At 37.2% G+C, this 20902-nt stretch overlaps 1 non-coding gene across 1 annotated transcript; it reads right to left on the reverse strand.

Annotated features, from left to right (window-relative positions):
- Positions 1-809: 809 nt before the first annotated feature.
- LOC128282315 (small nucleolar RNA R71) lies at positions 810-916 on the reverse strand. The gene has a single exon (XR_008272551.1). It is a non-coding gene; the product is annotated as a small nucleolar RNA R71 (small nucleolar RNA).
- Positions 917-20902: the final 19986 nt, after the last annotated feature.

Here is a 20902-nt window from a genome sequence, read left to right on the forward strand (position 1 = left end):
ACTATTGTTCGATAGGTGCGCTTGCCTTTTCGTCGTGATAATAGTTAGTCTAGGTTTGATCTTCATTATAAATATTAATTACTTGTTAAGAATCACGCGATCAAGTTTTTCGCGCCTTTGCCAGGGAACTGAAATATTAGGAACACTAAATTTTTATTACTTTAGCCATTTATTTTTCTTGCAATTTTATTTTGTTTTACTTACTTTTTCTTTCTCTTCACAGGTTTTTATAGTTTATGACTAAAAGAAACCCATCAGGACCATTACTTTTTGACGAAGAAATCAGTTGTACAATTCAAAAAAATCAAAGAGAAATAAGGCGTAGCTTACGGTACAGGGAGAACGAGCGAGAAGACGATACTCAAACCCCAATCGAAGAGATGGCCAAAAATCCAGGCGATCAGCTGCCTCCTGCAATTGCAGCTAATCCAAATCCTGCTCCGCGTACTATGTATGATTATGCTAAACCTTCTTTAACAAGAACTGAGTCTAGTATAGTTAGACCTGCTATTGCTGCGAATAATTTCGAACTAAAACCTAACATAATTCAAATGATACAACAGTTTGTTCAGTTTGAGGGTTTGCAGGATGAGGATCCCAACACGCACTTGGCAAATTTTCTTGAATTTTGCGATACATTCAAAATCAATGGCTTTTCTGATGATACCATTCGTCTTCAGTTATTTCCCTTTTCACTGAGAAACAAAGCTAAACAGTGGTTGAACTCATTACCACGAGGGTCTATCACTACTTGGGAACAAATGACCGAGAAATTTTTACTAAAATATTCTCCGCTGGCTAAAACAGCTAAATTGCTTAATGATATCTCTTCTTTTGTGCAGATGGATTTAGAAACACTTTATGATGCATAGGAGAGATGCAAGGACTTACTGAGAAGGTGTCCTCACCATGGGTTACCGCTTTGGCTACAAGTTCAAACGTTCTACAATGGTGTGAATCCCTCGACAAGACAAATGATTGACGCAGCTACTGGCGGAACCATCAACAATAAAACATCGAAAGATGCCTACGAATTCATAGAAGAGATGTCACTGAACAACTATCAGTGGCAAGTCATGAGGACTAAGCCAACAAAAATAGCCGGTGTTTATAACATCGATTCAGTCACCATGCTCTCTAATCAGGTATAACTTCTCAATAAAAAGATTGATAGTATTCTTGGTTCTGCGTAGGTACATCCAGTAATGAGGTGTGACTCAAACGGAGGAGGTGTGCATACAGAATATCAATCCTTCAATCCCACAACCGAAGAGGAACAAGTCAACTATATGGGTAACAATAACTTTAGACCTCAAAATAACCCATACAGTAATACCTATAATGTAGGTTGGAGGAACCACCCAAATATTTCCTGGGGAGGTTAAGGGAATCAAAAGCCACATAATCCTCAGGGTTTTCAACAGCCACCTTATCAACAAGAGAAGAAGCCGAACCTTGAAGAGATACTCTCTAAATTCATCTCGGTATTAAAAACCCATTTTCAAAATACCGAGACTGCACTTAAAAATCAACAAGCATCGATACAAGGACTCGAAACTTAGATAGGCCAGCTGTCCAAACTAATCTCCGAACGACCACAAGGTAGCCTACCAAGTAATACGAAACCTAATCCGAGGGAACACCTCAATGCAATTAGTACTCAAGATAAGGAAGGATTCATTACACCCGAGCCAGAAATACAGCAAAACAATGCGATGAACAAAGGATGAGAAGAGGTAAACAAGAATGATCCCAAACAGGTAAGTATGAATCATGAACCTCGTGTGCCGTATCCTAAAGTGATGACGAAAGACAGAACAGAAGAACAATTCGGTAAGTTTATCAAACTCTTAAAGAAATTACATATTAACTTACCCTTTATTAAAGTTCTTTCACAGATGCCCAACTCAGCAAAATTCTTAATGGAACTTCTGAGCAATAAAAGGAAATTAGACACTACATCGCATGCGGAACTCAATGCAATCTGCTCAGCTATTCTAAAGAATAAGCTACCTAACAAATTTCAAGATCCAGGGAGTTTTACAATTCCTTGCCTAATTGGTAGTCTACTGTGAATAATGCTTTAGCTAATTTAGAGGCAAGTATAAATGTTATGCCCTATAAAATGTTTAAATGACTAGGTCTTGGTAAACCCAAACAGGCTAGGATGAGCATACAATTGGCTGACAAAATAGTTAGATTTCCTAAGGGTATTATTGAAGATGTTCTTGTTAAAATTGATAAATTTATTTACCCAGTAGACTTTGTCGTCTTAGATATGGATGAGGATAACGAGGTACCTTTAATTTTAGGACGACCCTTTTTAGCAACTACCAGAACCATTATTAATGTAGGCACAGGGGAGCTAACACTTCGTGCAGGTGACGACGCGGTAACACTCCAAGCACGTGACTCAGTCAAAACCCCTAAGACTCAGGATAATGCTACAAAAACTGTCGATGATAAAACTAATACTCAATCGTCCTTGCAGGAACCTCCTCGAACAAAGACAACAGAGACAGTGCGCTACTATCATGAAGAGAACAAAGACGTCCATGAAGAACGAAGACTATAGATAGAGGAGCTAGACGAATGGCGAGAACACAAACCGAGAACACATGATAAACCGAAACTATGCAAAAACAAGCCCAATACCTTTCCTAATCAACTTCAGGTTAGCGATACAGTCTTACTAGATGTCGTTGATCCTCACATTGTCACTACCACACCAAATGAGGAAATCCCTCTTACGGTACTCAGTAGTTTTCTATTTGGTACAGTGGAGGTGAGTCATCCCAAGTTCGGCACTTTTAAGGTAAACAACACCCGTTTAAAACTTTATTTTAAAACTGACAATAGGAATGAGGAGTATGAACTCCTCAAACCACCATGATCATTCAACGGAGAGGTAAGTCAAGCTTAGACTATAAATAAGAGCTTCTTGGGAGGCAACCCGAGCACTAACATATTTTGATTTCTTTATTTTTTAATTTCTAACACTTTGAATCATTAACTTAATCTTTGAATTGCACAGTTTTCAAGCACACACGGCCAGGAACACAGTCGTGCCTAAAGCAGTCGCCAAACAGGGGAAGAGACACGGCCGTGCGAGATGGCCGTGTTGAAGCAGGACATGATTTCCCTAAAACATGAGGTGCGATAAATCCCTACGGCATTGCGACATGGCTATGGGTGAACTTGATAGGAAAAACTCGGGCGTGGGATAGAAAACCACGAGCATTCTAGGAACAAAGCTCGATTCTATTTCTTCAACACGGGTGTGCGATACGCCCGTGCCATTAAATCGTAGACAACAATACACGGGCGTGCTACCATAAAACGCGGGAATGGGAGAAGTGAACAAAGCTAGGCACGGCCGTGCGACATGGCCGTGTGCCACACATGCCCAAGACACACAGGCATGTGAAGGTAGTCGGGCACGACCACATTTGAAAAATTCGAAAAACACAGGCTACCCTCATATCACAAGGGCGTGGCCATAGGCCGCGTACCCCTCCCCTATATAAACAAACCACAGTTCATCTTCTTCCTCCTTTCAAAACCCTAGCCGAAATCTACCCTCCCCCAACCCTTACTTCCTATTTCGGCCACCATTCCCTAGATTCTCACTTCTCCAACACCCAAGCCACCCTCAAAGTCACTCCACTTGCATTAATCCCCATCTTTCCCTCCCTATACCCTCTATTTTCCCACCACACGATTTCCTCTCTGCGTCACACGCCCGTGCTTGCCATCACACACCCGAGCACCTCCTTATAACAGCCCTTGATTCACTTGCCTAACCTTGTTTTTCCAATTTGTGTTGTTACATTAGTATTTTTCATGCTTTACATAAATATTGTTACTACTAAAAATATGTTTTAGAAAAGTTATGAAATTTCTTTAGAATTTTCTATATTTGACTTGTTTAAAACACTAAATAACATATACTAGTTTTTGGGCCTCTTGCTTAACTGCTAATGTATCTTGGATTCTATCAATGCTCATATATTTTTAAGTATATTATGTCATCATCAAGGGGCAAGAAGGCCGCGATCCTTTCCTCAAAAAGACGTAGGGGACCGGGTTCTTCCTCGGTATGAGCTACAGCCGAAGTTCGGCACCCGTTCCTTGAATTTCCACAAGCTTCGCAAGAGGAGATATTTCAAATACTACGCGTACGACCCATCACCACAAGTCGCTGCATCGATTGGGCTACCGTAGAGCAAGTCCAGCTCGCTGATGCCATCCACGCCCTCCTATCCACAGACCCATGGGAACGGTTCTTCGCTATTACCGAGCCCACGTATTTAGAGCTAACTCTAGAACTATGCTCTACTTTTCATTTACAGGTGGTGATGACGAACAATGACGACCCAGGCAACATTCACTTCCAATTAGGCCGTCTAGTTCATGTGATGAGTGTCCCAGAGTTTGGAGTTGCTCTGGGACTCTACACTTATGAATTTATGGAGGAGGAGGACATAAATGCACTACAACGTAATCTCCACATCTCCCCCTCCTTATGCTGGAAGGCTTTGGCACCACTCTCTTCCACCTACGACCTCAGCCGCTGGAAGGCCTCAGCCCTCACTCCTTCCCTACGCTACCTCCATGCCATCTTGGCATACACATTGACCGGGAGGAGAGAGAGCACTGGCGTCGTCACCACCCATGACGCCTACTATTTATGGTGCATGGCGAATGCACACGTGACTGACTTGGCTTACTTCATTGCTTTCACCATTCACCATCAGACCGAGCGGCATAGGAAGGGAGTGATCTCCATCGGCCCCTACGTGACGAGCCTTGCCAGACACTTCGGCCTCCTTAACACCGCGGTCCAGTCATCAGTGCTTACATTGATAGGTCAGATGTCCCCATAGGGCATCACGACTATGTTACAAATGCAGATGGTCGAGTGCCGACGTGGGACTGATCCTCCTCAGTACCGTCTCTCGCATGCCATTGATGAGGAGGATCTTGAGGACATTCTTGATGATGTTCCCCCACATCACAAGGAGCCTTCGACCACGCCACCTAGGGAACGAGCAGTTCCTGTGGTTGCTTCATTGGCACATCTTTCCGACCGACTCGCCCACTTCAAGCAATACTGCACTACGTAGTTCGATATGATCCACGAGCGAGATCGGCGACGGGACCGACAGTGGACGATATGCAGGCCATGATGTAGCAGCTGTGCCAGCACTTCTACATTGCAACTCCACCACCACCACCTGAGGGCCTTATCGACGAGGATCATTGAATCCTCCTATTTTATTTTTATTTTTATTTATTTTTATTTTATTTATTTTATTCTTATTTTTCTTTTTCTTTTTCTTTTTATTTTCATTTCAATTTTCTTATTTTGAAAGACATATCTATATTAGTAAATTTTTATTTTCCATTTTCTGGTATTTCTAACAAGTAATTCCACTACACTCTCTTCCACACCAACTCTTAATAAGCTCTTCATGATTCTACAAACTTCCAAGCAAAGCTGCTAGGAATATTTTACGCAATGAGAAAACAAATAGGGAACAATATCTAACGAGCGCCATGTTCAACGACCCAATTTCTTCATCTAGCCAAGAACAGTGGCCGGTACCATTTTCCCCAAACACTCTAGCCTCAGAATCAAGCTCTGTATCCTTCTAATAGGGAGTTTCACCTCTTTCCCTCTTATGATTTTCTTTATGTTGACTAGTCTATCTTTGTACATTGAGGGCAATGTACATCTTAAGTGTGGGGGGGTGAACATGGAACCTAACTTTTTGCATTATTCTCAAATCCCTGAATTTGGTCTTGTGCTTAAGTGATTTTCTCATAATATTAATAGAATAAATTTTGATTGATCTATAACTATTGTTGGTATGTCATGAATTAGACCATGGGAATTATGCAGGATTATTTAATATAGGACATTAAAGAATCGAGCATGATAAGTTGATATTTTGAGAACTAAAATTTTTAGATTATTTTCCTAAATTGAAGTATTATCTTGAAATCTTAAGTATACAGGACTAACATCAAAAACCTGAATTTTTGGTGAGATTTTTGAGCCTTTTGAGCATATAGCTTTCTTTCTTGCTCACTTCTTTTGTGGTTTGAGTGTGTCAACATTGAACTGTTATTCTAGAACTTGCTTCGATTATACATGTCGAGATCACACGTATGATTTGATATACTGAGATGATAAAGGCACTTAGGATTTAACCCATTTACTCCATAAAAAGCCTTCCCACATAATTAAACCCTTAGTGAACCCCTTTTGAACCTATTAACCTTTTTCTTTGATTAACCCTCATCATTAACCCATTAACCCATTATTGTTGAAATCCTCTTACTTAATTTGACCCTTTTTATCGAGATTGAATTTAATATTGTTACCTCACTATGTTCACCATTTTTTGTTACTGAATCATGAAGTATAATTTCTGTATTGTATTAACTTGATTTGTTCTTAAAAAAAATGTGTGTAATTCTTAGCAAGCTAAAGTTGTCATGAACTCATGTAAAATAGTTATAGCTATTTGTTTGTGATTCAGTAATTAAGTTTTTGATAGTGGGGTAACATATTGAAATTATCTCAATTCTAACCCTTGTTCTTCGACCTGTATCCATACCTGTAACCTAAACCCCATTACAACCATGCAAAGACCTTTTGATTAGTGTATCATATCATTTACAAGTGGTAGAGATTTGATTTTTAGGCAAGCCTATGGTAATAACTTTTCATGTTAGACAATCGAGTACTTAATCTTGACCCTTAAACACTTTGAGTGATTTGAGTGAATCTTTAGTGAGGATGTTATCTCTTGTGTATTTAGGACTAAAGTTAATTACTTAAAGGAAGGAGCTTACCTATAATTTTATTATCGAAATATCCGATTTAGATTGTTTGAGGCATTAATGCCCCTATAATTAAATTCTCACTGCATAATTTTCCGTGGAATAGTTTGTAACATTAACAATACTGATATTGTGATTGAAAAGAATGAATTCTAGCAGTAAGTGAGAATTTTGCTTGAGGACAAGCAAATGCTTAAGTGTGGGGGTATTTGATAAACGCCAAATGATACATGTTTTTACCCCAAATACTTAGCATATTTATGGATGTTTACTACTAGATTTGTGGATTTTGGTGCTTTTAATCTGGTTATTTCATGTTTTGTACCCAGGAGAGCACCAAGAGTCAAAAGGAGCCAAAAACAAGCTATAAAAGGGACAAAACAGACCAAATTGAGAAGACCCACATGGCCTAAGCCTTGCCACACGGGCAGCTCACAAGTCCGTGCCTTTCGAGGGTGTCGACCAAGGTTTACACGACTCACACGGCCTGGCCATTGAGCCCACATGACCATGGCAATTTAACGGATCGCACACGGTCTGGCCACCACGTCATATGACCGTGGCACACGGGCGTGTCCCTTTTTTAAGGAGTTGTATTCTACACGAAAAAAAAAAAGATACTTAGGGGGGAAGAAAGCTAATCAAAAGCCTATATAAACACCTTAAGTTTGACCTAGAAAGGGGGCTCTCCAGAACTTTTCTAGAACACAGAACCACACACCGGGAATTACTTGAAGGAAGCCAGACGATCTGTAACACCCTTACCCGTACCCGAGGCCAGGATAAGGTACGAAACATTACCGGACAAACATACAAACATTAAACTAAAATACGGGCCATAAAATTTCATTCATATTTCAAAATGTTCATTCACTTACACATAGTCCGTTATTTGAGTCTACGAAGCCCAAAACATACTTTAGAAAGGGTTCGAGACTAAACTGAGAACTTATAAAAATCTTGGAAATTTCATGCTTTAAGGCTCCACACGCCCATGTCCCAAAGTCGTGTTCCATACATGGCTGAGACACATGGTCGTGTCTCTGCCTGTGTGGAATATACCTAGGCTATTTTCCAAGCTTTGGTCAACCTTAATCTCTTACACACTTATACAAAATCAAAAGCATATAACATGGTATTCATTTAATGATTAAATATTATCAATTAAACCACAAACATAGCATTTTTATGTCATCATACATGTGTCTCTCATACTCATTTTACCTTGTTTATTATAGTACCACTTATACATTTATACCAAGATTATGATCTTACCAAATATCTTCAGCTTAATCATCAAGCATTCATATTAAAACTAGATCATATCTTTATAAAATACCACAATTCAGATGCGCAGAATAACATGTTTGCCTGAAACATTTCAATTCAACTCCATACCCAACAAGCATTACATTGAGACTAGTCATATATATATACATGTCATGATACATATCATTCTCTTTCTGTTTTCTTATAAACACATATCATTTATTTCACTATATCAATATTTCATATACCATAGTTTCCATGTATTCCACATATATTTATTTTCCTCCTCCTCCTCTCCATTCCACATCCTTAATGTATATAGCATTCTTGTAAGTACGATTTCAAAATTTACTAATAAATGCTCACATCAAACTGTCCACACGAGTCATAGTCACTTACTTATTTATAATTCGATCTACAGAGCTCCAAATTAAGATCCGTAAATTTCCACTGAAACTACACTCACATATCTTTCCACCATAAAATTTTCATAATTTTTGGTTTATCCAATTAGTACATTTCATTCATTAAAATTTCCCCTATTTCACTTTCTGATAGTTTTGACCTCCCTTCAATAAAAATTAATTATCTCACAGTAAAAAACTCGGATAATGTTCTTGTTGATTTATCTTGAAAATAGACTCATTAGGGACTTTACAAATATAAGTTTAAGCCTCTAATTATTATTATCCAAATTTTTGTGATTTTCCAAAGTCAGAACAGGGGATCATGTAATCATTCTAAACCAGTCTCACAAAAATATATATATCTCAAAATATAGAACTCATTTTCTTTCTCTGTTTCTTTTATATGAAAATATACTCATTAATCATTAATTTGATATCTCATTCAGTCTCTGATTCAATTTCTACTATTTTTTGTGAGTTTTCAAAATCACGTCAGTGCTACTGTCCAAAACAGTTTTATTGCTAATTCACTCTTTCACACTTTCTTTGTATTAACCTCATTTTAACATACATATCACAAATCATTTTCACCACATTTCATACATCACAAGTATAGGCCCATGATCACAAGGTCACCATAAAATCATCCTCATGTATAACTTACTTGTTTATAACCTTACCACATCCTGGTCACTTAATGAACACATCATTCACATAACCAAGTTCCTGCACTTATTCATCACAAAACTCATAAAGCAATACATAGAGAGTCTCCCGTTGAACACTTCGGATCAATTCTCGATACTTGGTGGTTTCAGTACATAGCTCCACCCATCATATAGTTTGGCTCTCTTGTACACATGGTGAACACTCAGTACCACCCATGTGACCTAGCCAATTTATCTCGTAGCTATCTTGTCTACATGGTGTCCTTCACCTGGAACAACGCATGCGACCTAGCCAGTTTATCTTGTAGCTCTCTTGTCTACATGGTGTCCTTCACCTGGAACCACGCATGCGACCTAGCTACATATATCCCGTAGCTCTCTTGTCTACATGGTGTACACATAATATCACCCATGCGACCTAGCTACATCATAATGTCTTGTAGCTCTCTTGTACACATGATGTGCACTCAGCACCATACATGTGACCTAGCTACGTTCCATCTATATTATTCAATCTTTCCGAATTTTCAACCGGGATTTCTCTCTCTTTTCCAACAATTTCACCAATCAAGTAATTATCCACAAACATATTTCCAATATTATTATAAAATATCATAATACAAGTAATATTGATGTATTACTTACATATAAACTTACATCTCATTTAATATCAAGGCAATAACATTAAATTACACATTGCCTTATTAAAAATCATATGAACTTACAATTTCCCATAATATCCATAATCATAGAAATCACATTTATGTATAACAATTCAATGCACTTCTTGTACCATAGACATATTTTTAAATCAATTCATAAACTTGGCACCATAATCATTTAATTTAACATAATTCAATTAATTCACTAAATTTAACTTTCAAATATAAATTACAATTATTATTGTCAGTATTATTATCATACCAATTTACATACTTTCAACACCTCGAAATTATAATAAATATATCAATTTCACATTGAAACATGCATAAATTAATGCTTATTATACATATGAACTTACCTCGATACTAAAACGGCCATTTTACCAACTTTCCCAATTTTTGATTTTTCTATCATTCTAGGTTCAAATCTCATTTTTCGGGATCTAAAACATCATAGTTTACTTATTTAATTAATGTACTATTCAAAACAGTCCTTAACTCAAACTTTGGCAAAATTACAATTTTTCCCATAAACTTTTGCATATTTACACTTTTGCCCCTAGGCTCAGGAATTAAACTTCATCCCTTATTCTTATGTTTTATGACATGCTGATCACTTTTCCCTTCTATGGCAACATCAAATTCTCACTCTAACATATACTTATGACTATTAGGTATTTTTACCGATTAAGCCCTTTTACTCGTTTTCACTCAAAACCGAGTAGCACAAGTTGTCTAACATAATTTAAAACCTCATATTCTATCATAAAACAACAAAATAAACACATTTCACCTATGGGTATTTTTCCAAATATGAACCCTAGCTTAAATTATTGCTAGAATAAGCTTAATCAAATTACCGAGATTCCAAAAACGTAAAGAACTTGAAAAACGGGGTTAGAACGGACTTAGTATTGAGCTTAGAAAGCTTGAAAACCCTAGCCATGGCTTCCCCCATGCTAATTTCAGCCTCCATGAAAAAGATGAGTCAATTTTGGCTTTATTTTCCTTTTTTATTTCTTTTAATTACCAAATGACCAAAATGCCCTTCCTTACTAAACTTTCAAAAATTCCATCCATGTCAAATTTTTGTCCATCACTTAGAAATTGGTCAAATTGCTATTTAATACCTCCTAATTAATATTTCAAAGCAATTTCATACTAGAAACTTCTAGAATGCAAGTTTTGCAACTTATTCAATTTAGTTCCTAACTTCAAATTGATCAATTTATGCATAGAATTTCTTCATGAAAATTTCACACAATCATGCAATCATATCATAGACCTCAAAATAATCATAAAATAATTATTTCTATCTCAGATTTTGTGGTCCCGAAACCTCTGTTCCAACTAGACCCAATTTTGGGCTATTACACGATCCATCTCAAAAGCCAGAGCTACTCCAAGACTGAAGATCTCTCTCAGAATTCCTTCAGGGGTTTTAGAGTTTTCTTTATGTTTTGTTATTTTCATACTTTTGAGATGTACTCTTATTTTATTATGAACTAAACCCCTTAGATACCTAAGGGGGGTAAAACCTATGATGGATCTTGTTATTATTATCTGAACTGTATGATAAATACTTGATTTGTTCTTAATTATGTGTTCCTCATGCTTGAGTTAATATTCCGGGTATTAATTCATGATTTGATGTGCTTATGCAGAGGAGGAATAGACCCTGCCTAAGAGTAGATTTGGCATAATTAAGCAGAGTTGATCGAACACCTAGAAATAGGGTTACGAGATTTTGCCGGATTAGGGTGAAACCTAATAAGGGGATCCATAGATCGAGTTAATGAAAGCCTAGAGTGTTAATTAGAGAAAAGTCTCAGTTATTCAGTCTAGGGATTAGATGTTATTAGTCTTGAATAGGGATGACAACTTAACTTAGGTATCTCTACGGAACAAGTCAAGTGAATAAATCGTCCGGTTCAGAGTCAGATAACAAGTGAAATCTAGGTGGATTCCTCCTTGGGTGTCGTCTTTATTAATTGCTTCTCTTCAAGTCTTTTTTCCAAATTCCCTCTTCCCTTTAATTAAATTAGTTAATTAGTTTAGATAATTAGTTTAATAAACAAACCCTTTTATTCTTAGGCTAGATAATAAAAAGATAGTTATTACTAATACTTTTGGTTCACTTAGGTACGATATCCTGGTCTTGCCATTACTATACTATTGTTTGATAGGTGCGCTTGCCTTTTCGTCATGATAATAGTTAGTCTAGGTTTGATCTTCATTATAAATATTTATTACTTGTTACGAATCACGCGATCAATGCTATTTTGAGTCAAATTGTGAAGGCCTATGATGTTGATGATTCATTTTGTAATGGCCATGTGAGATGTCTTATATTTGATTTATGGGTTGTAAATCTAATTGTTCATGCATGCATGTGTTAATGCCTTGATGATCTGCTATGTGTTTTGTTTGATAGATAAGAATGGGTATGAATTAAGTACATGAAAATAAGAAATGACTTAATGACTTAAGATGACTATAATCATGAAGGTATAATTTGAAGTTATGATAACAAAGTTGGTTATGCATGAAGTTGACGTGGAATGCTACCAAATGTTGTGACTAATTGAACATGTAATAGGATGACATTACAAAGATGTGAAAGTGCCATGTTGTTGAATAATTGAGTGTCTAATTGTTCATGAATACATGCATTTGTTAATGCGTTGATGACGTGCTATGTGGTTTGTTTGATGGATATGAAGGGGTATGAATGAAGTACATGAAAATAAGGAATGACTTAATGACTTAAGATGACTATAATCATGAAGGTATAATTTGAAGTTATGATAACAAAGTTGGTTATGCATGAAGTTGATGTGGAATGCTACCAAATGGTGTGACTAATTGAATCTGTAATAAGATGACATTACGAAGAAGTGAAAGTGCCATGTTGTTGAATTATTGAGTGTCTAAATATGTCATGTTGCATGCTATGAAATATACTTGAGTGTATGGATGAGTGAGGGTGGCAATTGGCTTAGAAAAATAGCCTCTAAATTGTCTACACGGGTAGATACACGGGCATGTGTCTAGGCCATGTGTGACACACGGTTTGCCCTATGAACATGTTGTATAGCCATGTGTCCACTGTACCCTAGTTTTACAAGTCAGTATGCCCAGTAGTAAGCACACGGGCTAAGACACAGGCGTATGTCTTGGCTGTGTGAGAGACACAACCTACCCCCACGGGCATGTGACTCCCTAAAATAAGAAAATTTGTTAAGTTGCCAAAAGTTATTTGAAAGTTCATGGTTTAGTCCCGAACCAACCCCTATGTATGTTTGGGCCTCGTAGGTCGTATAAGGGATGACATGCATGTGTTTGAACATTTTTGAATTGGTTGACGTTTTATAGCCGGTTTTACATGTATATGTATATTTAAGTTCGGTAATCCCTCATATCCTGTCCCGGTGTCAGACACCGGTAAAAGGTGTTACATTTTATGGTATCAAAGCTACTGTTTAGTTGATTATCAAACTGTGTGGCATTTTTTTGAGTCTAGCTATACATGCCATACATATATTATTTTAGTGTGATGAATCTTGATGATTTTAAAATGTGTTGTCATTTAGCAAATGGATCTCGACAGAGTGGTGGCGGATGATGTTTAAAGTAACGCGTCTGCTCCCACTGAAGGGGCTGTGCCATCTGAAAGTAGACCCAAAATTGTTATCAGAGGAGAAGGAGGCAGAGAAGCCTTTCTCCACATGATGAATGCATGGTATACGGAGTTCATTCGAATGAACCCGAACACTCAATCTCCCCCACCTCCTCCAAATCCCCAACTTGCACCGTGATGCCTCAAGGTATAGATCTTATGAGATTCTCTAGGATACCTGTTGATAAAATTTGGAAGCATAGTACTGAGGAATTGAGGGAAAATGCCAACGACGATCCTAAGAATGTAGAGTTCTGGTTAGAGAATTCGATACAGTTTTTTGATGAATTATCCTGTACATCCGAGAAATGCTTAAAATGTGCCATATCCTTATTGAGAGATGTTGTATACCACTAGTAGAGAATGCTGATATCTGTAGTACCTCCAAAGAGGGTTACTTGGGGAATTCTTTCAAGAGGAATTCTAGAAGAATTACATTAGTGAACAGTTCATCGACCAAAAGTGTAACAAATTTTTAGATTTGAAACAGGGCATGACAGTTAATGAGTACATGAGAGAGTTCGTCAGAGTCAGTAAGTACGCTCGGGAGTGTGTATACTCCGAAGCTAAAATGTGTAGAAGATTTGAAGATGGACTTAATAAGGATATTAAGACATTAGTGGGCATTCTTCAGTTGAAGGAATTTGTAATACTCATTGAACGAGCTTGTAAAGTTGAGGAATTGATCAGAGAAACAAGGAAAGCTGCGTCTGAGGCAAGAGATACAAGAAAAAGGCATATGAGTAAGTCATTGTCATCTCAGTCTAAGAAATCTAGAGAGATGTACTCTTGTTCACATGTATCAGCTGGACATTCATACAGGAGTCGTAGAAAGTAGAATTCGGGTTTTAGATCTCAGGCTACAACTGTGGCAAGTGTGGGTAACGCTAAACCTTCTAAACCCGATTGCCAGCAATGTGGTAGATGGCATTTTGGCACCTATAGGGTGAGTGAGGGATCTTGTTTCAAGTGTGGTTCTCAAGACCACTATATTAAAGACTGCGCCGAAATGGTAGAGAAAGAAAGATTTCAGAATTCAAGGCCGAGTGGCACAGCTTCTGGGGAAGACCCTCGAGAAATGTCGAGAATGGGTCTGGTAGCAAGAATGTGACAAGAGATACGACAGTGAGGTCTGAAGCTAGAGCTCCAGCTAGAGCCTATGCCATAAGCGCACGTGAAGATGCAACTTCTCCTAATGTGATCACTGGTATTTTCTCTCTCTATGATACTAATGTTATTGCTTTGATAGACCCTGACTCTACTCATTCGTTTGTGTGTATCAAATTGGTATCTAGTATGAATATACCTGTTGAGTCTACCAAATTTATGATTAAGGTGTCGAATCTGTTAGGAAAGCATGTGATAGTTGATAAAGTATGTAAGGGATGCTCTTTGGTGATTAGATGTCATTATTTTCCGGCCGACTTGATGTTGTTGTCGATTGATGAATTTGATGTCATACTGGGTATGGATTTGTTGACATTTCATGATGCTATAGTGAATTGTAGATAGAATGTTATTGAATTGAACTGTGATAATGGTGAGACTCTCTAGGTTGAAACAGATGAGTTTAATGTCTGGTCAAAAATGCATGAGAAAAGGGTACGAAGCTTATTTGGCATACATATTGAATACAAAGGAATTCGAAGTGAAAATTGAATCAATACCAGTTGTATTTGAGCATGCAGATGTATTTCCGGAGGAATTGCCAGGTTTGCCTCCAATTAGAGAAGTTGAGTTTGGCATCGAGTTAATGCCAGGGACGACACCTATTTCTATTACTCCATACAGGATGGCTCCGACTGAGCTACAGGATGGCTCCGACTGAGCTAAAAGAATTGAAGTCACAGTTGCAAGAGTTGACCGATAAAGGTTTTGTGAGACCAAGCTTTTCAACGTGGGGTGCTCCTGTACTATTTGTGAAAAAGAAGGATGGCTCCATGAGACTATGCATGGACTACCGACAACTCAATAAGGTGAAAATTAAAAATAAGTATCCTCTCCTAAGGATTGATGACCTGTTCAATTAGTTGAAAGGAGCGACATGGTTCTCTAAGATAGATTTGAGGTTCGGATATTACCAGTTATGAGTTAAAGAGTCAGTGGTGCCTAAGACTTCTTTTAGAACGAGGTATAGCCACTATGAATTCCTTGTTATGCCATTTGGATTAACAAATTCTTCAACCGTGTTTATGGATTTAATAAATCAAATATTTTAGCCATATTTGGACAAGTTTGTTGTGGTATTCATCGATGATATTCTGATATATTCCAGATATGAGGTAGAGCATGCCGAACACTTGAAAACTATTTTGCAGACTTTGAGGGACAAACAGTTGTATGCTAAGTTCAAAAAAAGCGAGTTTTGGCTTCGAGAGGTCGGATTCTTAGGCCACATTGTTTCAGGTGATGGTATTCGAGTTGATCCCAGTAAGATTTCTGCTATTGTCGAATGGAAACTGCCAAGATTTTGGGTTTGGCCAGTTACTACAGATGTTTTGTGAAAGGATTCTCTATGATAGCCACTCCTATGACAAGATTACATCACAAAAGATGTCAAGTTTGAGTGGTCGGAAAGATGTCAGCAGAGCTTTGAGAAATTGAAAATGTTATTGACCGAGGCACCAATGTTAGTACAACCAGAATCAGGGAAAGAATTTGTGATTTACAGTGATGTATCTTTGAGTGGACTGGACTGCATACTTATGCAAGAAGGCAAGGTAGTAGCTTATGCTTCGCAAAAACTGAAGCCCCATGAGAAGAACTATTCGACACATGATCTAGAACTGGCTGCCACTATATTTTATTTGAAGATTTGGCGACATTATCTATTTGGGGAAAAATGCCATGTCTATAGAGACCATAAAAGTCTTAAGTATCTGATGACCCAAAATGACTTGAATCTGAGGCAACGAAGATGGCTAGAATTGTTAAAAGACTATGAGCTTGTGATCGATTATCACCCTAGTAAGGCAAATGTGGTCACCGATGCCCTGAGCAAGAAGTCTTTATTTGCCTTGAGGGCTATGAACACACGATTGACCTTATCCAATGATGGTGTAATTCTAGTAGAGTTGAAAGCTAGATCAACTTTTCTACAACAGATTTGTGATGCTTAGAAAGCTGATAAAGAGTTACAAGCAAAGAAAACTCAGTGTGAGTCAAGCAGTGAACTAGATTTTTAGAAAGACTCTAATGGTTGTTTGAGGTTCCATGGTAGAATTTGTGTCCTGAAGAATACCAAGTTGATTCAGAGTATTTTGCATGAGGCTCATAACGGGTGTATGTCAGTTCACCCGGGAAGTACAAAAATGTATAATGATTTAAAGAAAATATACTGGTGGAATGGTATGAAAAGAGATATATTCGAATTTGTATCGAGGTGCTTGAATTGTCAGCAAGTAAAGGCTGAACACCAGGTACCTTCAGGTTTACTTCAGCCTATTTTTGTTCCCGAATGGAAATGGGACCGAATCACCATGGATTTTGTGACAGGTTTACCATTGACACCAAGAAAGAAATATGTTGTTTGGGTGGTAGTTGACAAGTTGACTAAGTTGGCTCATTTTATACCGGTACGCACTGATTATTCACTTGATAAGTTAGCTGAATTGTATGTTTCTAAGATTGTGAGACTTCATGGAGTACTTTATTGATCATTTTGGATAGAGATCGGAGTTTCACTTCACGGTTTTAGAAGAAGTTACAAGAAGCTTTGGGTACAAAGCTGAATTTTAGTACCGCTTTTCACCCACAGACTGATGGAAAATCCAGAGAATAATTTAGACACTTGAAGATATGCTTAGATGTTGTGTTCTTGAATTCCAAGGTAGTTGGGAGAAGTACTTACCTTTGGTTGAATTTGCCTACAACAACAATTATCAGTCGAGCTTGAAAATGGAGCCTTATAAGGCATTGTATGGACATAAATGTCGTACACCTTTGTATTGGACTAAACTTAAGGAGAATAAGATTCATGGAATTGATTTGGTTAAGGAAACAGAAGAAAGGGTGAAAGTAATTTGTGATTGTTTGAAAGCGGCATCAGAGAGAGAAAAGTCATATGCGGATTTGAAAAGGAAAGAAATTGAGTATCAAGTCAGTGATAAAGTATTCTTGAAAGTATCTCCATGGAAAATGATTTTGAGATTCAGTAGAAAAGGCAAGTTGAGTCATCATTTTAAAGGACCGTATGAGAATACCAAAAGGATAGGGCCTTATGCTTATCGATTGGCTCTACCGATTGAGTTAGAAAAGATTCACGATGTATTTCATGTGCCCATGTTGCGCCGATATAGATTTGATCCCTCACATGTGACTTGTGACAGCCCTAAAGTGACCCTAGTCGGAAAGCGGTTTCGGGACCGCTAAACCGAGTCACCAAATTATTTGAATGTGATATTTATGGTCTAAAATATGTGAATATGAATGTGCAAAAATTTTTAAGCTTCGATTTAGTAAATTGCATGTGAATTTAGTCAAAAGGACTTGTGTGACACTTTTGAAATGTGATAGGCTAATCTACAAGGATCTAATAGTGCATGTAGTCAAAAAGGAGGACTTGCATGTCAATTTTCCCCCCCTAACTAGTAGTGGCCGCCATGAGCATGAGGATGGACAAAATGATATGGGGTGAAACATGTTGGAAACATGTTGTGTTAGTGGGTTATGGGAGAAAGAAAAGAATAAAGGGTTTGTAATAAAGAAATGAATGGGAAGGGTGATGAGAAAAAAAAAAGTTGTCTCATCCATGTTCTTCCCCCTTTAGCCGTGACTTGAGAAAGAAAGAAAAGAAGAAGTTGGTTCTTCTTGGCCGTGAATTGAAGGAGGAAGAAGAGGGAAGTTCGCCAAGGTGGTTCTTGGGATTAAGGTATGATTAATGCTCTTTCATTGAAAATCTTTGTATATTTGGAGTGGTCATCAAGTATAGAAGCTAGCTCATGGCAAATGTTTTTGTAAATTTATGAAGATGACATTCACCATGGATGGTTGTATTTTTTATGTTGTTTTTGATGCTTTAGAGTATTGAAGGTTGATTATAGATAAGTTGAGCTTGGTAAAATTGAATAGATGTGGCTTAATTGCTTAATGACAATCGGCTATGTTGAAGTGAAAATGTTTTGCAAATTGGTTATGGACATTTGGTTAAGGGAGAGTATTTGTGTTAGAAATCAAGATTGGATAGTGAGTTAGGCATGTGATCTTTGTGTTCGATTATTGAATGGAAAACTAAAGGGATGAGGTTGCATGTTGAGCTTGTATTCAATAATACAAATGAATTGCTAATGTGAGATGTTATGTGTTAATATGTGAATTAAGTGATAATTGATAATCAACTAAGTAGCTACATGGCATTTAGATATATATTATAGTAGCTGATTTTGGATTTGATTCTCATTGTGAATTAGTAGTTGATATGGAGATTAGACCGAATGAAATTTAAAATGTTAAAGAAATTATTTCGCTAAGTGCTAACCTTGTTTATATTAGCGAATGTGTAAATGTATACCATGAAGTGGTTTAGCTTAAAGTGAATCAAGGTTCTTGGAAGGTGAATTGCGGGATGGTTTAAGAAATGAATCTAATTTTGTTATGTATGTGATGACATTGCCGAATGTAAATTGAGTTGTTGAATTGGTTGATTTAGTTCACGAGCTCAAGGAATCAATCTTGCATAGCGGAAGGCGAATATAATTGAATAGCCGTTTTGAAATTGTTCAACAGTATCCGAGGTAAGTTCTCAAGTGTTTGAACTTTACTTTAGTATACTTGAAGATTGTATAAACTTAGTAGCGAGAAGGATGAATTTATATAGTTTAAGTGCCGAACTAGTCTTGACAGATTTGAGTTACTGCAGTGTTGTAACTTTGAAAATACACCAAAAATTGTAGAAGGCGAGTTCAAAGTTGAATAAAATATGAAAATGAAGCTTATTGAATCTAGTGTCTTATAAAAGAAACTATGTAAGCAAAGGAATTTCCTATGAAGGTATATTTAAAGTTGTAAGGGACAGTGTCGGAATGACTCGAAATCCCTGTTCTGTTTTTGAAAAATCATTATAATTTGTAAAAAATGGTTAAAAGATAAGATTTATATGCTTAGATTCCTTAATGAGTCTAGTTTCAAATGGAACCAAATAGAACACATTATGAATTCTGTACAATGAAAAATTCGATTCGTAGTGAAGAGTGGTCAGATTAGTCAAACAGTGAAACAGGGAAACTTTAAGAAAAATCTGGTATTGATTGGCCAAACATAAAATTCTGAAAATTTTATGGGTGAAAGATACATGAGTCTACATTCGGGAAAATTAACGGCAATTGATTTTGAGTTTTGTAGCTCCAGTTATAAACAACTTAGTGACTGTTGGTCAGAAAAACTGCTTGTAGTGAATATGTGATTTTGTTGTAAACTTTGATGAAACTATTTGAGTTGCTTATAAGCTATTGCTGAAATTGATGTACACGAAAATATGAAATATGTATGATATACATATGTGTGTGATAAGGCCGAATGGCCAATGCGATGAATGTGAAAGTGTATGTATATGTGATAAGGCCTAATGGCGATGTGATGAATGTGAAAGTGGATGTATATGTGATGAGGCCTAATGGCCGATGTGGTGAATGTGAAAGTGTATGTATATGTGATAAGGCCTAATGGCCGATGTGGTGAATGTGAAAGTGTATGTATATGTGATAAGGCCTAATGGCGATGTGGTGAATGTGAAAGTGTATGTAAGGCCTAATGGCCGATGTGGTGAATGTAAAAGTGTATGTATATGTGATAAGGCCTAATGGCCGATGTGGTGAATGTGAAAGTGTATGTATATGTGATAAGGCCTAATGGCTAATGTAAAATATATGTGTGATATGCATATGTGGCAAAGCTGAATGGCTAATGTGAATGTTGTAACATGTGATTAAATGTACATGAAACTTGAATATGTTCCGGTGAGACCCGATGACTACGTGTGGAGATTATGACCGGTAAGACCCGATGACTACGTGTGGAGATTATGTCCGGTAAGACTTCTTTTATAAGAATTGCTTATAAAAATACGCAATGCGAAAGGTTAAACAGTATGTACTCCAAGTTTATATGTGAGCTTGATTTAAACTAAACCATAAGGTAGTTATGTGATGTATACGAGAGCAATCTATGAGACTATTCCTATGATTATGATGAGATGTGCATATTTGGATAAAGGGTGGTATGCCCAAGGAAGAGTGAAATAGAAATACGAACAACTATGTTATAACTTGATTGTTATCTGTTGACACTGCTTGAAACTTACTAAGCATTGTAATGCTTACTCCGTGTACTTTGTTTCCTCTGTTTTATAGATCTCATTTGGAAGCTACA

Source organism: Gossypium arboreum, chromosome 1, assembly GCF_025698485.1.
Source record: "Gossypium arboreum isolate Shixiya-1 chromosome 1, ASM2569848v2, whole genome shotgun sequence".
Taxonomy (NCBI): domain Eukaryota; kingdom Viridiplantae; phylum Streptophyta; class Magnoliopsida; order Malvales; family Malvaceae; genus Gossypium; species Gossypium arboreum.